This window comes from Pogona vitticeps, chromosome 13 (genome assembly GCF_051106095.1).
Source record: "Pogona vitticeps strain Pit_001003342236 chromosome 13, PviZW2.1, whole genome shotgun sequence".
NCBI lineage: Eukaryota > Metazoa > Chordata > Lepidosauria > Squamata > Agamidae > Pogona > Pogona vitticeps.
This window is the reverse complement of record NC_135795.1, coordinates 15,776,859-15,790,865: the sequence shown is the minus strand read 5'-3', so window position 1 is coordinate 15,790,865 and position 14,007 is coordinate 15,776,859. Positions and strand designations below refer to the sequence as shown.

General features: G+C 44.1%; 1 protein-coding gene across 1 annotated transcript in view; it reads left to right on the top strand.

Moving 5' to 3' along the window:
- The first annotated feature begins 10,988 nt into the window (after positions 1–10,988).
- SLC29A4 (solute carrier family 29 member 4) overlaps positions 10,989–14,007 on the top strand; it is a 24,739-nt gene continuing 21,720 nt past the window's right edge. Inside the window, exon 1 of the mRNA XM_072982409.2 lies at positions 10,989–11,125. The gene's annotated coding sequence lies outside the window, so the exon portion shown is untranslated. The remainder of the gene's footprint in view (positions 11,126–14,007) is intronic.

The window sequence follows — 14,007 nt, the reverse complement described above, 5'->3', positions numbered from 1 at the left end:
AAATGTTGGAAATGTCATAAAAAAACTGGAACCTATTATCACCTCTGGTGGACTTGTGATAAAGCAAAAAAAAAAAAATTGGTACAAAATACATACATGGCTTGTTAAAATAATCAAAAAACATGTAGATTTTAGGCCAGAGCTCTTTCTGTTAGGTATAATACCAGAAAGTGTTGATAGACAAAATGTATATTTAATACTGCATATTCTAACAGCGGCGAGGATTATTTATGCACAGTACTGGAAAAATGAAGGAACACCTACGGATCAAGAAATAATTAAAAAGATATTGGACTGCGCCGAAATGGACAGACTAACACTGAAAATCAAAGGAAAAGAAGATACAAAATATTATCAAACATGGGACTTATCTGTTGTATAGATTAGGAGTGTAATGTGTGTAGTAGTTATTTTTACAAATGATTATAAGCTGTACCCTGGTGACATGATGTTAAACCAGTATGGATGGATTTATATAATTAAAAAAAAAGTTTAAAAAAATCAACCTCCAGAATCAGATTCAAAGCAAGAAGGTACAACCCTCCAGTGAAAAACCGGTCTCAGACTAAGGGAAAGCCTGTCTGAAGACAAAGGTCTTTGTCGACTTGCAGAAGGAAAGGAAAGATGAGACCAGCCTGGCCTATGGGGACCTTAATTGGGATACATAGGTGAAATGTTCAAAGAGTGTTTTTTTAATCATGTCTTCCATTTCCAAGCAGGGATTTGAACCCAGAGCTCCCGAGTCCAAGTCTGAAACTGTCCACTACTCCCCTCTAGTTCTCAAATGAGCAATGGAAGTGAAGCTGCATCTTGGCCACAAACACAATAACAAAGGCAGCCCGAGCCAACAGGAGGTGACACTTCAGCCGGTGGGAGGGAGAGCCAAGTCAAATGAATTTGAATGTTCTCTCCCCCTTCCAGGATTTCTGTAATTGCAATTAAGCACAACAGTACACTTTATTAACATCTAATCTGGTCCTAAGAAGCTTTCTGCAGGCTTTGAAGGCAGAAACGCTCAAGCGGGCATCTGTGTGGTAGAGTCCCCGTCAATTATTGATAAACTATCAGTGCCCAATGGGACACCTGTTTCTGCACAGCTCTGATCAGGCAGAACATACAGCATGGTGGTGTGGTGGTTAGCAGAATTAATGTCTGTGGACCCTCTAAGTAGCTAGGATCATGACATCATCCTCCACCCCACTTGAGAGAGAAGTAGATTCTTTCAGGCACCAGATGTTATTGTGAGCTACCAATATTATAATGCAGAGTGGTAGAGAGCAGTCTTGAATGGGCAATTAGGAGCCGTTAACTTCACAAAAGACCTGTTCCTCATGTATTGATATGGCATAATTCAGCATGAGGTCTTTCTGGACTATTTTTAGGAGCAAAGGGCTCACCGATGGGGACTTTTTAATGGGAGGCACCTACACTTCCAAATTTATTACTACTTCGCTGGAAGAGAGAGTGAAGGTGGCAGTTGTGGGTGGGGTGAATGAAGAAACACGGATGAAATGAACAGCTACAGAGGTTGGGAATCACTGCTTCAGACAGGGATATCTGATGTAAATGGACCCCTGCTGATTATTGTTCCTGAGCCACCAACATTTCCCTTTGGTTAGAGGCTAAACAAAGACCGTTCTTGATCCATTCAGTTCTCCTGATGTCTTAGGTGGGGTAAAAGACACACGGTGGGGCTGTTGTGATGTCAGAGGGTGGGCCCTTGTGATGTCACAGAGATGAGGCAGGTCAAGATCGGGAGGGAAGGAGACACGGCGCTCCTCCATACCCCTTCAAGTCAACCCATTTGCCTCTGGCACCAAGAGGGAAAATGGGATAACGGTGGATGCCCATTTTTAAAAGCCACTTTAAACACAATAATGAAGCATTCTACCTGTCCACAGCTGATCAGCCTGAGCTTGGTCTAGAGATCTAGAGAACGATCAAGGGGTGCTTACAGCCCTTTTTGGTGGACTTTGATCTTTCCAACCAATCCCTTAAAACATTGGCCCAGCAAAGATTAGCGGTACGGTTGTACCCAGAAGCCTCCAGGAGCTGTGATTCAGCTTTTGAAAGTGTGGCAGCACCCCTTCCCGCATTAGTGAGCACAAAAATAAAAAAGTCACTTGTGGGTTTTTTGTTTTTTGTTTTTTTTTGGAAAGGAGAAGAGAAATGTCAGCCCTTTCTAGTTTTGTCTTTTCCCATTTTGGTACACTGGATGATCTGTGCAGTCCCGGGAGAATATCTGAGGGGTGAAATGTTGCCCCAAATTCCACCCAAGTAGCCATTTTGCAGTATGGAGAGCGAGGTGGGAATATCCATTTTTAATCAGCAAACGGGTCCCCCTCCAAGGAAATTCATCAAAGCAGAGTGCAGCCAAGAAATCAGAAGACTGAGACCCGGAAGGAATTAGAAAAGATTGTCAAGCGTAAAGATGCGTCACTGGAGAGACCGAGATAATCAACACTCGTGTCTTTTTGATCACTGTGAATGGGTGTGAACTCTGGACAGTGAGGAAGGCTGACAAGGGGGGGAAATGATTTGTTTGAAATGTGGTGCTGGAAGAGAGCTTTGTGGATAGCCTAGAGTGCCAGAAAGACCAACAAGTGGGTCCTAGATCAAATCAAGCCTGAACTGTCTCTGAAGGCACAAATATTGAAACTGAGGCTGTCCAACTTTGGGCACATCCTGAGAAGACTGGATTCTTTGGGAAAGAGAAGGATGCTGGGAAAGGTGGAAGGCAGCAGGAAAAGAAGAAGACCAAATATGAGATGGACTAAGTCCCTAAAGGAAGCCACAAGTTTGAGTTTGCAGGAGTTGAGCAGAGCTGTTGAAGACCAGGACCTTCTGGAGATGGCTCACTCATGGGGTCACCAGACGTCAGAGGCAACACCAACAAAGGAGATTCAAAGCCGCATTTCTCACATCCAAACCCTATCCTGCGGCTGTAAATCGCGAACGTCTGCCTGCCACACTCCTGCTAGGAAACACTCTCACACATACACTCCAAGAACAGCCATCATTTCCCGTCTCCTCAACGGCAATGCCTTCGCACATGCTCATTGGCGCAAGAAGGCGCTTGCAATTCCCTGTTCTGGAATTCCTTCTTTCCTGGTGGCTTTGCCTTCTGTTTGCTTGCCACAGAGCCATGCCACAGAGGGATTTTAAAAAAACAAAAGAAAACATCCACCCAGGCCAGAAGCAGGATAAATGACTGATGCTGTGGCTCGCAAACTTCGGAGGTGTTGAAGCTGCTTCTTGGCCCATGCAGTCTGCTCGCTCCTAATTGACTTCATTTTTCACAGTGGCAGGCTGCATTTCCGAGAGAGGGGAAAGTAGGTGGATGGTTAATGGGGGAACGAGGGAGATCCATCCAAGCCTTCGTTTGGGGCTACAATTAAGGAGAGGCTGATGTTCCAACCGTTTTTCTTTCGACGAAGGTCATTAAGCATCCCCTTTTAAATTTTCCCACATGCCTTTTTCTCTGCCCAGAAACTTTCCCGGGAGAATCAAAATGATCAGCATTTTTATCCCTTTATGCTAAGACATATCTTGGCTACCAAGAAGCTAAGTAACTAAGTCTCCATCTATCTCTGATCCAGGTAAGCGCTGTGACATTCTTGGTTGGGTCAATGGTCACAGCACAGGACTTAAAATAGTTTGGAAAACAAGTTTAAACATCAACACACCAGAAAATATTTGGGAGGAAATGTGGAATATTAAACCATACAAATTAGTATCAGCAAAATCTAAAGAAATGATGCTAAAAGTAGTTAATAGGTGGCACTTCTGTCCTACCAGACTACATAAAATTCATAGAGAAATATCAGACTTGTGTTGGAGAAAGTATGGCCATCAAGGAACGCTAGAACATATTAGTTTGCCCAAAAGTAGAAGTATTCTGGTATGTGATAATTAATTGGCAAGAAAATATAACAAATCAAAAAATAGTTGCAAATCAAACTTTATTCTTCTTCTCCCTATTTACTGGAGGAAATGAAAATTTATCAAATAAAGAATTGGTGACAACACTTGTAGAGGCATTGCAGAATGAAATTGCCCAGTGTTGGAAAGATGTTCAGGATCTCAATTTGCAACAATAGTTGAATAAAATATGAACAGTGGTGCTGATGGAAAAACGGACTAATCCGGTCAGATTATAGAGAGGAGAGTTTAAACAAGATCACTTCATGAAGATATGACACCCTCGGTTGAAATCCGATATTGAGCCAAAAAAAAGAGTAAACCAAGTGGAGAGGGGGTTGGCCTGCTGGTTATTCTAAGCGGCATTAGCTAGACATAAAAATGCAATAATGGAACACGGACAAGACTACATAAAAAGATAAGGAGATAATGTAAACGTTGTGTATATATGGAGGTATAAGAGTTCATGAATAGGACATTTACAATATGTGTTGTTCTGTTAAGCTATTTTGAATGGATTGATAAAAAATAAAAATATTTTTTTTTAAGAAGTTGTGTTCCAGCATGCTCGAAAGATAGCTGCAACTGGTATCAAGCTAGAGGTCGAAATCTATAAATCACCATACAATTAGCATGTCCTTGGAAGTGGATAGAGTTCTTTTCCCTTTAGAGATGTATTTCCTCCAAAGCTTCTTGCCTGAGCAACCGACTCGCAAATGAAATCCATCTCACATCCAGGCAATCAATCACAAAAAGAAAGCCAAGCTAATTTGCACTGTGTAAACCTGAGAAGAGTACTTGCTGTTAAGGGAGCCCCACTTGACTGTAGCTGTGCACACACACCGTTAGTTGTGCATGCTTGCTGCAGAACTGTACAATATTGTTTCTCTCCAATACCAAAGAAAATGGGAGTCACATCCTTCCTTCTTGGCCTGAACCAACCCTGAATCTCATTACCCTCACTCCATTATTTATAAACCTGCCTGCAAGCAGGCCTATCTCCTTGTTATCTAGAATCAGGAGTTTTTCAAAATGGAGATAATCATGGCCTGAGATGACCAGAAAGCCATTCTGCAAGTCTGGAAACTATGCCTCTTAAATCCCTCAAAGAAATTCCTTTTGGGAGAGCAAACATGCCAAAAAGCATAAAGTGGCACTACAATGTTCATTTTCCAGTATATAGGGCCAAGTTATACTTATAGATGACCCAACCTTAGAAGAGAGAATTCCTTAATTGCTGAAAGCATTTGATCATCACAGCAGATTTCCATCTCCCATATCTTGCAAATCAGCTTGCTTCCCACTTCTGGACAGAAACCAGAAGGCAGTGTTGCACTTTGAAGGTTGCTCCAGGGGCTTACTCTTCACATCTGCTGTGTTATCACAACCAGCATTCAAACACAATCTGGTATTTGCCTCTCACAATAAAAACAAACAATTTTACCACTTGTGGCTCTGCAAAACCTCACTGATGAATGTTCTTTACTCCTCAGGCAGCTTTGATTCTAATTGTGAAATGGAAATCACAACCCATTTCTTCACAGCCACATGCCCCAGGCATCTTGAAAAATCCAGATCTTGGACACAAAAGGACTTGCAAGGAACATCTTGGATAAGTATAATTGTAACTAATACTTGCCAAGCTACTTTCAGGTGTGGCAAGTAACACCAGGTAGTAGGGATGGCAAATCCATGGCAGGTTTTAGGTGTCACTCTTTCGGAGCTATCCAGGGTCCTGAAAACAGTCCCCATGGCAGATTCAGCACCATGGATAACTACTGTGAAGAGCAAACTAAATTCAGTTACCAAAACTGGACTCATCAGCCATTACTAAGTTATTTAGGTATATAAGGAACACCGATTTGCTTTCAAAGGTTGTTTTTAAAGGGCATTTTTTGAGACATGATGGGAACCCGTAGCGATTTATAGAGCAGAATTGTTTCAGATTCCACTGATTAATCCACACCTTATCGCTCATCAGCTGGCAGTTGCAGTCTCAATAATTCACTGAGACATTAAGAGGAGAAAGAATAAAAGGTTTAATTACTTACAATTGAACAGATCAAATGGCAAACTAAAGACATAACTGCTTTGAGTAACAGGCCTCAGCAGGTCAACTGCTTCCAACAGACAAAAGGGGAGGAATAAAGGCTCAGAGCAGAGAGTTGGGGCTTTCCTTGCATTTAGAGGCAGGAGAGACCTATAGACATCCAGAGAGACTGATAGTCACCCCAGCCCAGGAAGGACCCTCAAGCCATACCTACTAGAGGAAGCATGTGAAGTTGAAATAACTCCAACAATCTCAAGGAGTAATGGGCAACAAAAGCTACCGATAAGGGAACAGGTTTCATCGGGCAGTTCCATAGACCTCACCAGGGGGAGCCCATAGATGGAAGCTGGAAAGTTAGAAGTTGTTGATGCTCGGTCTTCGACAATATATGTCCTGGCAGTGAACTCAACGTTGTACCTCTTCTGTATGGGTACCTGGGCTCCTTGCTCAATGAGAAACAAGGGAGCCACCAGATAGTTTTTTTACACTGGCCATGCTGAAATTACTTGTAAAGAAAGTCAGTGGAATGATATTAAGCAGTTTTATCTGTGCCACTTCCAAATACCCCAATCTCTGGAAGTCTAAACTCCTCCAGTTGTGGGTGCCATTGCCAAGCAACTCAATTGGGTATCCCGGCTGCCCCTGCTTTTGTTAAGTAAAAGAGAGCAAACCAAGTACAGTAGCAGAGTAAATTGTTTAAAAGCATCTAAAAATCAATTTTTAAAAAATGTGTTTTAAGCAACTAAAAGCAATTACTTGCTTAATTAAATGGAACGGTCTTGACCTAGTACTGGGAACACAGTGTCTCAGTTGGATTGTAGTTGATGGAGGCTGTTACTTTTTTTTGTTGCCTGTTATGTTTAATTGGGGGTTTAATCTGTTCCTACATTTTAATTGTATTTTGCCTAGTGTCTGGGCTTTTAATTTTCTTGCTGTTGCCTTATTGGGCTGCTTTATTAATTTCATAAATAAAATATGATAAGTAAACCTTATGTGTTCAATAAGCAAATTTTAATCAGCATATTTAATAAATGCAATTAACTAAGTAACTTAAGCATAAATATTTCAGAGCAGATGTGAGATTTCCAGGAGGAGCATGTCATTAACAATCTTTAAGGAGGAACGACCAATTATGTTAGTTTGCTTGCTTGCTTTGATTTTGTTTTAAAACCTGGGTCCTTCACCTCCACCCATCCCTTGCTAATAAACAAGCTCCATGGCTGAATGTGAACATGTTTTTTATGTGTACAATAAGACCCCTGTATCTGTGGGATCAGTACCCACTATGTCAGTTATTTGCTGTCTGAAAATATTAAATTAAAAAAGCAAATAAACCAGAAATACGTGTTTCCAAAGTGTATTACCAGAAATGGTCACTAGAGGGAACCAAAGACTATGTGATTTTTAGGGTTCACTTATCCATGATTTATGGCATCTAACTAGACCACGGTCCTACTCTATTAAGCTTGGACAACCTTGGAGCACTCGAAAAATGAGAGCAGGGAGATGAAGAAACAGGCGGTGAGTGCATGCACATGGGCCCATTGTGCCATAGGGAGGAAGGGGCAGAGAGTGGGGCTCCAGCATCTCCACTTGTGAGCCTTCTTTGGTGCCGTGGTGCCGAACCTTGGAAAAGCTTCAGCCGTGTCATGCGTGTTGGTGGCAAGGCAGCACAGGATCTATCAGCCTTCAAAGGACTGGTGGCCTCCATGGCAGCTGTGGGGTGCCCTACCCCCCAATTTTGGATTGCCACATTATCTGGTTAACCAGATTTCACTCTGATTCACTCCCTTTTACTGTCAGGGAACCCAGAAGCAGTTCTGGACTGCTTCCCAACTTGGGTCTGCCCCATCTCCAACCCACTGCTCTCTGGTTTTGATCCCGGTGCTGTGATGCTGTAGATCTTGCAATCCTTGTTTACCAGCTGGCTAATTTCTGATGATAACGGCCACCAGGATGAGACCGTTGCGCCAGAACATAACACAATGAGCGGATCCATGCAGGTAGCAGTTTTAGGCAGGAGTAACATGGTTGTGTTTGTACAGTACTATCGGAGCCTGCACCGTTAAATGTCTTTTCATTCATTTTATAGATTACTCTAGATTGTAATCTGGACTTGCCTAACAGACACAGAAACCATAGCGTTAAAAAAATAATAATCTAAAACACAAGTCCCATAGCATCTAGAACACTGGATGCAGCTTAATCCTGAATCTTGCCTGAGCACTTCATTCTAAGTAGACTCCCATTGGGTTGGGTCCTCCTGAAGGAGTCACAAATGCAAGAGTAGGTGCTACTTTTTACTGGACCACTAAAAATAAAGCAAATAGCAAGCTTTCATGGATGAAATCCACTTCCTCAGGCTCTGAGCACAGCCCTTTCATGGACGGTGCAAAAAAAAATGTCCAAAAATTGATGCTCCCATATCTGGCAGAGATTATTTGTTCTTCTTGTGAGGCCGGGCACTCTCTCTGTAGCAAGATGTGGAATTATTGACACCCTGGCTCTTGAACCAAAAGGGTATGAATTACCCTTCAATAGACAGCTTTGGGCTGTTTATCTTCCAGTTTACTGAAACCCAGTGCAGTGCCATTATTATTATTATTATTATTATTATTATTATTATTATTATTATTATTATTATTATTATTATTATTATTATTATTATTATTATTATTATTATTATTATTATTATTATTATTATTATTATTATTATTATTATTATTATTATTATTATTATTATTAATTTATGTTTAAACTTTATTGCCTTTAAAAAAGAACAATCAAAGTAAGTAAATAATTATCACAATGTAAGCACATAACTAAGATAACTTTCTATTATCTCTTACGCGAAATAGTAAGTCTTTAGCATCTTTGCTTCCTTATTTTCCACCAGACATTTATTTTCTTTGCTATCTTAATAATACCTTTCTTAATTCTTATTTTATATCTATATTAACAATCTGCTTTACTTTGTTTTGTTTTTACCTCTACCAATGCTGAGAGCAGTTTTGTGTCTAATTTATGCCTGAGTCCTTGGTATAGGTTTGGAATCTTTCTTCCATTTCTCTCTAAGATAACTCTTTACTTTCTCCCACTGAGATTCATGCCCCATTCTCTTCTTTCCTTTCAATGAGTCTGTTAATTTATCCAGTCATATTAATACCAGTAATTTTATTAATCAGTCCTCCACTGAAGGTTCCCATTTCTCTTTCCATGGCTTTGCCCCTTGAATTCTGGCGGCTCCTAATATCTATAAATAAATTTTTGTCTCTTGTTTCAAGTTTAACTTTACCATATTTCACAAATATGTTTCGGGTTTCATTCCCATTGCCATTTTAAAATTATTTTTTATATTTCTTTCCAAAATTTCCCAATAGATTTGCATCACATATGATATAGTGCTCCTTTTTTTTTTTTCATTTCACATCTCCAACATTTATCTTTCTCATTTTTCTTCATCTTTGCCAATTTCTCTGGTGTCATATACCACCTATATAATATTTTTGTATAATTTTCTTTCAGATCTATACTTATTAATAGTTTTTGATTTTATTCCATGTTCTTGCAGTGTGGTTATTATAGAGCCTTGAAGTGGAACGAAAGGTGAGCCTGGGGCCAAAATACCCACCAAGCCATGAAATTCACTAAGTAATCTTGGAGGAGTCACTCTTCATCACTCTCGCTGTGTCTCAACCCAGCCTACCTCCCAAGGCTGTCGTGAAGTTAATGTGGGTGCTGGAAAAGCAGGAATACCACCCTGAGTTCCTTAAAGTGGGGAAGCAGGCGCTCTATGAATTATTTTTATTTATGGATTTATTTATTTCTTTGGTTTATGTACTAGCCCTTAGTGGAAAAAATACTCTGGGTGGTTGACGAATTCGAACTCAGCACCCCACGCAGCTCCATACAGCAGTACAATCGATTCACCAAACTCGATCTAAACCCCCTACTATGGGAAAAAAGAAAGAACAAGGAAAGAAAAATAAAATAAAAATTAATCTTAGCAGCATCTTGGGGATCAGTTCTAAAAGGCAGCTTTGTATAATTTGCTTTCACTAATTGGCTGAATATCAGAAGGAGGCTGGTGTATTTTAATTGGGAGCTTGTTTCACAGATCGGGGGGGGGCCACCACAAGAAGGCCCCGTCCCTTGTTGCCTCCGTGTGGCCCCCTTTCCCCACCACGGATCGAGAGGAGCAAGTGAAATGGGCAGCTGATTTCTAAGGAGATCCTCTGAAACCAGTAAGGGCTGAAATGAAGGCATGAATCCATGAAACCTTCCCCAAGGGAAATAAACTGAAAAGCCCTAATAGACACCGTGAATTCATTTGAAAAATCCTACCATTTTTTTGCATTTAAAAACTTTGGGGGCTGTCCGGCTGGAATGGATAGACTGACACACAGCCACCTCTTTTAAAAACTCCAAAATAAATCGTATCATCCTGGGCTTTTCTTTTCTTTTCCATGGAAAACATATTTAATTGTCTTCTTCCGGGGGGGGGGGGGTGTCCCTGGGCAAGGTTGGCTTCATTTCCTCGGATTGCCAAGATCTGCAGGAACCAGGGAGAAGGGCGTATAATAAGTGGAGGTAGCCAAGAGAGCGCACCTTGAAGGCTGACAAGGGGGCTTTTATGGTGCGACTACGTTTTGTTTTGTTATTCTTTCATTTTCAGTGTCCTGTTTAGTTTTCTTCCCGCTTCTTCCCGCTTCTTAATTGTGATTTTCTTCGGCCGGCCCTGTTCCGGCTTGGAGGGAGGCAGGATCCCCAATTCTGTGTCCCAGAAGGAAAAGAGGAGGCGAGCGATGGAGCAGCCGGGCGAGCGCCAGTGGGCTGTCTCTCGGGCGCGACTCGTGACCCGCCCGCCCGCACACACACACGCACATTCACACGCGCGCTGGGCTGGGTTCGCCCCGGCTTGGCCAAAGGCACCGCTCGCTGCCCGCGCCCCGGAGTTGCTGCCGGAGACCGGGGCCATGGGAAAGCGCCCCAGCCTGGCACCGGCCGGCCAGCGGAAGCCCCCCCGGCGGAGGCAGAGGCCACGGGGCTGCTGAGAGTCGTCTGAAACCGGCCAAACACCGCCGGGATCGGCGCCGGGAGACCGGGCAGCAGCTCGCCCTTGCGCCGCTCAGCTCGCCCACCGCGGGCGCGGAGGTAAATAGGAGCGGTCGGGCAGCGCAGGGAGAGAGAGCAAAAGGCTTGCTAGGGGGCCTGGGGGGGGGGGAAGAGGGGGGCCTTGGGGGGGGAAGATGATGCGCGGCAAACCTGTTGTCTTGGGGGGGGATCGCTTCTTTTGTCTGGCGACCGCCTGACTTTTCCCCTCTTCCAAGCCCTTCCCTTCCCTCCCTGGGGAAAGGAGACACAAAGAGGGAGGGTCGCTTTTGTACCTCTAAAGGGGTGCCGGGGATCGGGGCGGGGTGGGGCGGGGTGGGGTGGGGGGGTTCGTGGACGTGATGGTGGAAGGTGAGGCTGCTTTCAGCCTGAGATCCACAAGAGAGGACTCAAGGGAGACCCATCACTGTCCCGGCCGGCTAGGAAGGGGTCCCTCTGAAGGCAGGCAGCGCCGATTTGGGGGGGGGAGATGGGGTGGGCGCCCCTCTTCCCCCCCCCCAAGCTGCCGGATCACGGGAGGGAGAGGGAAAAAGGGAATCGTCATTTATCTCCTCCTTCCCCCCCCCCCACCCGGTTCACATTGTCCTTTGAAACGAAAACAAAACAAGGAGGGTTAGGGAAACAAATTGCCAGCCGGTATTTTAAGGATGGAAAGTGCGTGTCTCCAGAGCGCCCCCAGGCGGCCGGCAGGCGCGGCTGCTCCCCTGGGGGCGCCGGATTCTTAATGGGAACAGGCAGTCAAATTTCTTCTGCTTTAGGGCGACCCCAGTGGGGTCTTCCCGTTAGGTGAGATGTCTAAGGAGTGGTTGACTATGGCCATCAATCCCTCCGTTGAGTTTCCGTGGCCAAACAGGGATTCGAACCCAGATCTCCGGAGCCTGTCACTCCATCCACTACCACCACACTGCCTCTTGAGGGAGGCTCATACCCCCCTCCCTCCCTCCCTCCCAAAAAATCCCCCAAATGTATGTAATTGTATGCTACTGCAAGTCCAAAGTGCCTCGGGATCTCCATGGTCCTCGTTCATCCGGATGGATTTTGTCATTCTCGCAACTGGAGGTTCTTAGAACTACCGGTTGAGTTTGGTTCTCATCCCATTGGCATGAATGGGGACGGACACATGAGGCCAAGTGTAGGTGCCATTTTCTCTCTGTGCTGAGCACCCCTGTTGGTTTTCCAGCAATTAATCGGTGCACCCTTCAAACTTCAGTGCCTGGGGCCAAAGCCCCAACCACCCCACCATTGTCGCAGCTCCGATGGTTTGGGAAGGTTCCCCATTCTAATTCCGACACTGTCCGATTCAGGAACCCAAGCTAGCGCTGTCCTAAGCGTGCTTACTTGGAGGTAGATGCTTCTGAGGCCAATGTGGCTTGAATCCTAGAAGGAACCACCATGATCATCATAACCAATATTAATGACACATATCGCATCGTAAGTCTTTCTCCATGGACCCTGGAGCGCCACGGCATGGTTCCTCCAGCTCCAGCTGATTCCTCACCACAACCCTGCAAGGTTGGTTAGCTAAAAGAAATGTCACTGGACATTACACCAGAAGTTCAGTCCTTTATGGAGAATTGGTCCTTGAGTCCCCCCAGCTGCTTCGTGACCCTTCAGCTCAGCCAGATCCCTACCTTGGGCCCTCAGATGTTAAATGATGGATTCCATCCTCCCCACCCATTGGCTCAACTGGATCAGGACGATGGGGCTTGTAGTTTGACAACCTTTAAAGTTCCAGGGTTGGGAAAGGTAAAGGTAAAGGTTCCCCTTGACAATTTTTGTCCAGTTGTGTTCAACTCTGGGGGGCAGTGCTCATCCCCGTTTCCAAGCCGTAGAGCCAGCGTTTTTGTCCGAAGACAATCTTTCCGTGGTCACATGGCCAGTGCGACTTAGACACGGAACGCTGTTACCTTCCCACCGGGGTGGTACCTATTGATCTACTTGCATTTTTACATGCTTTCGAACCGCTAGGTTGGTGGGAGCTGGGACAAGTGACGGGAGCTCACTCCGTCACGTGGATTCGATCTTACGACTGCTGGTCTTCTGACCCTGCAGCACAGGCTTCTGCGGTTTAGCCCGCAGCGCCACCACGTCCCGTTGGGAACCAGAGTGATTATACCACATTTTTTTATTCCTGGTGATCTGCATAAACATTAAGTACTTATTTGCACTCTCACAGAGACATAGTTATGTCAGATGAGCTGCTGAATCAAGTGTGCAACGCTTGAGTTGTAGACACGTTTCCAAACACTTGTGGATGATGTGCTTTGGGGAAACTGTGAATGGCCATGCCAATTACTCAGAAATCCCAATAAATCATCATCATCATCTTAGAATTACAGAGCTGGTAGGGACCCTGCAGAACTTCACGTCCCGAGGCACTGACTGCAGAGCCAGGGGTTCGGAGTTTGATTCTCCATCGGGCTGGATGAGGCTGACGCCCCAAATAAGGGTAAATAGCCGTGCAACCTTAGCTTCTTCCCTACTGCTTTAAAACTGAGGGTGGGAACTTGGAAACTCCTGCAAAAACAAACTGCATCAGCATTAGCCTGTGACCGTACATGGAACTGCATGAGCCATGAGTGGAGGCAGGATAGCCTGAAAAAATGGAGAAGGGACATGACATTCCTGGGGTTTTATTATGAAAAACAAACTCTTCCTCTTGTAAGAAAAAAAAGGAGGGGGGCGGGAGAAGAAACTATGTTGGCTATGAAAGAATAAAAAACAAAGACGTGTATGAGGGTCATATTATTAAGTCATCTAAATGAGCACAAGAAATTGTCCTGAAATTAAGTTAAATTATATTTCAAAACTTGTTGAATGTGTTTATTAGTCCATGATCTGTGTTCACCCCTGGTGACCAAGGAAGTGGCTATTTAGCCAGTTGGAGTTAAATCAGTGGCTCCTACTCTTGAGTCCCCAGATGT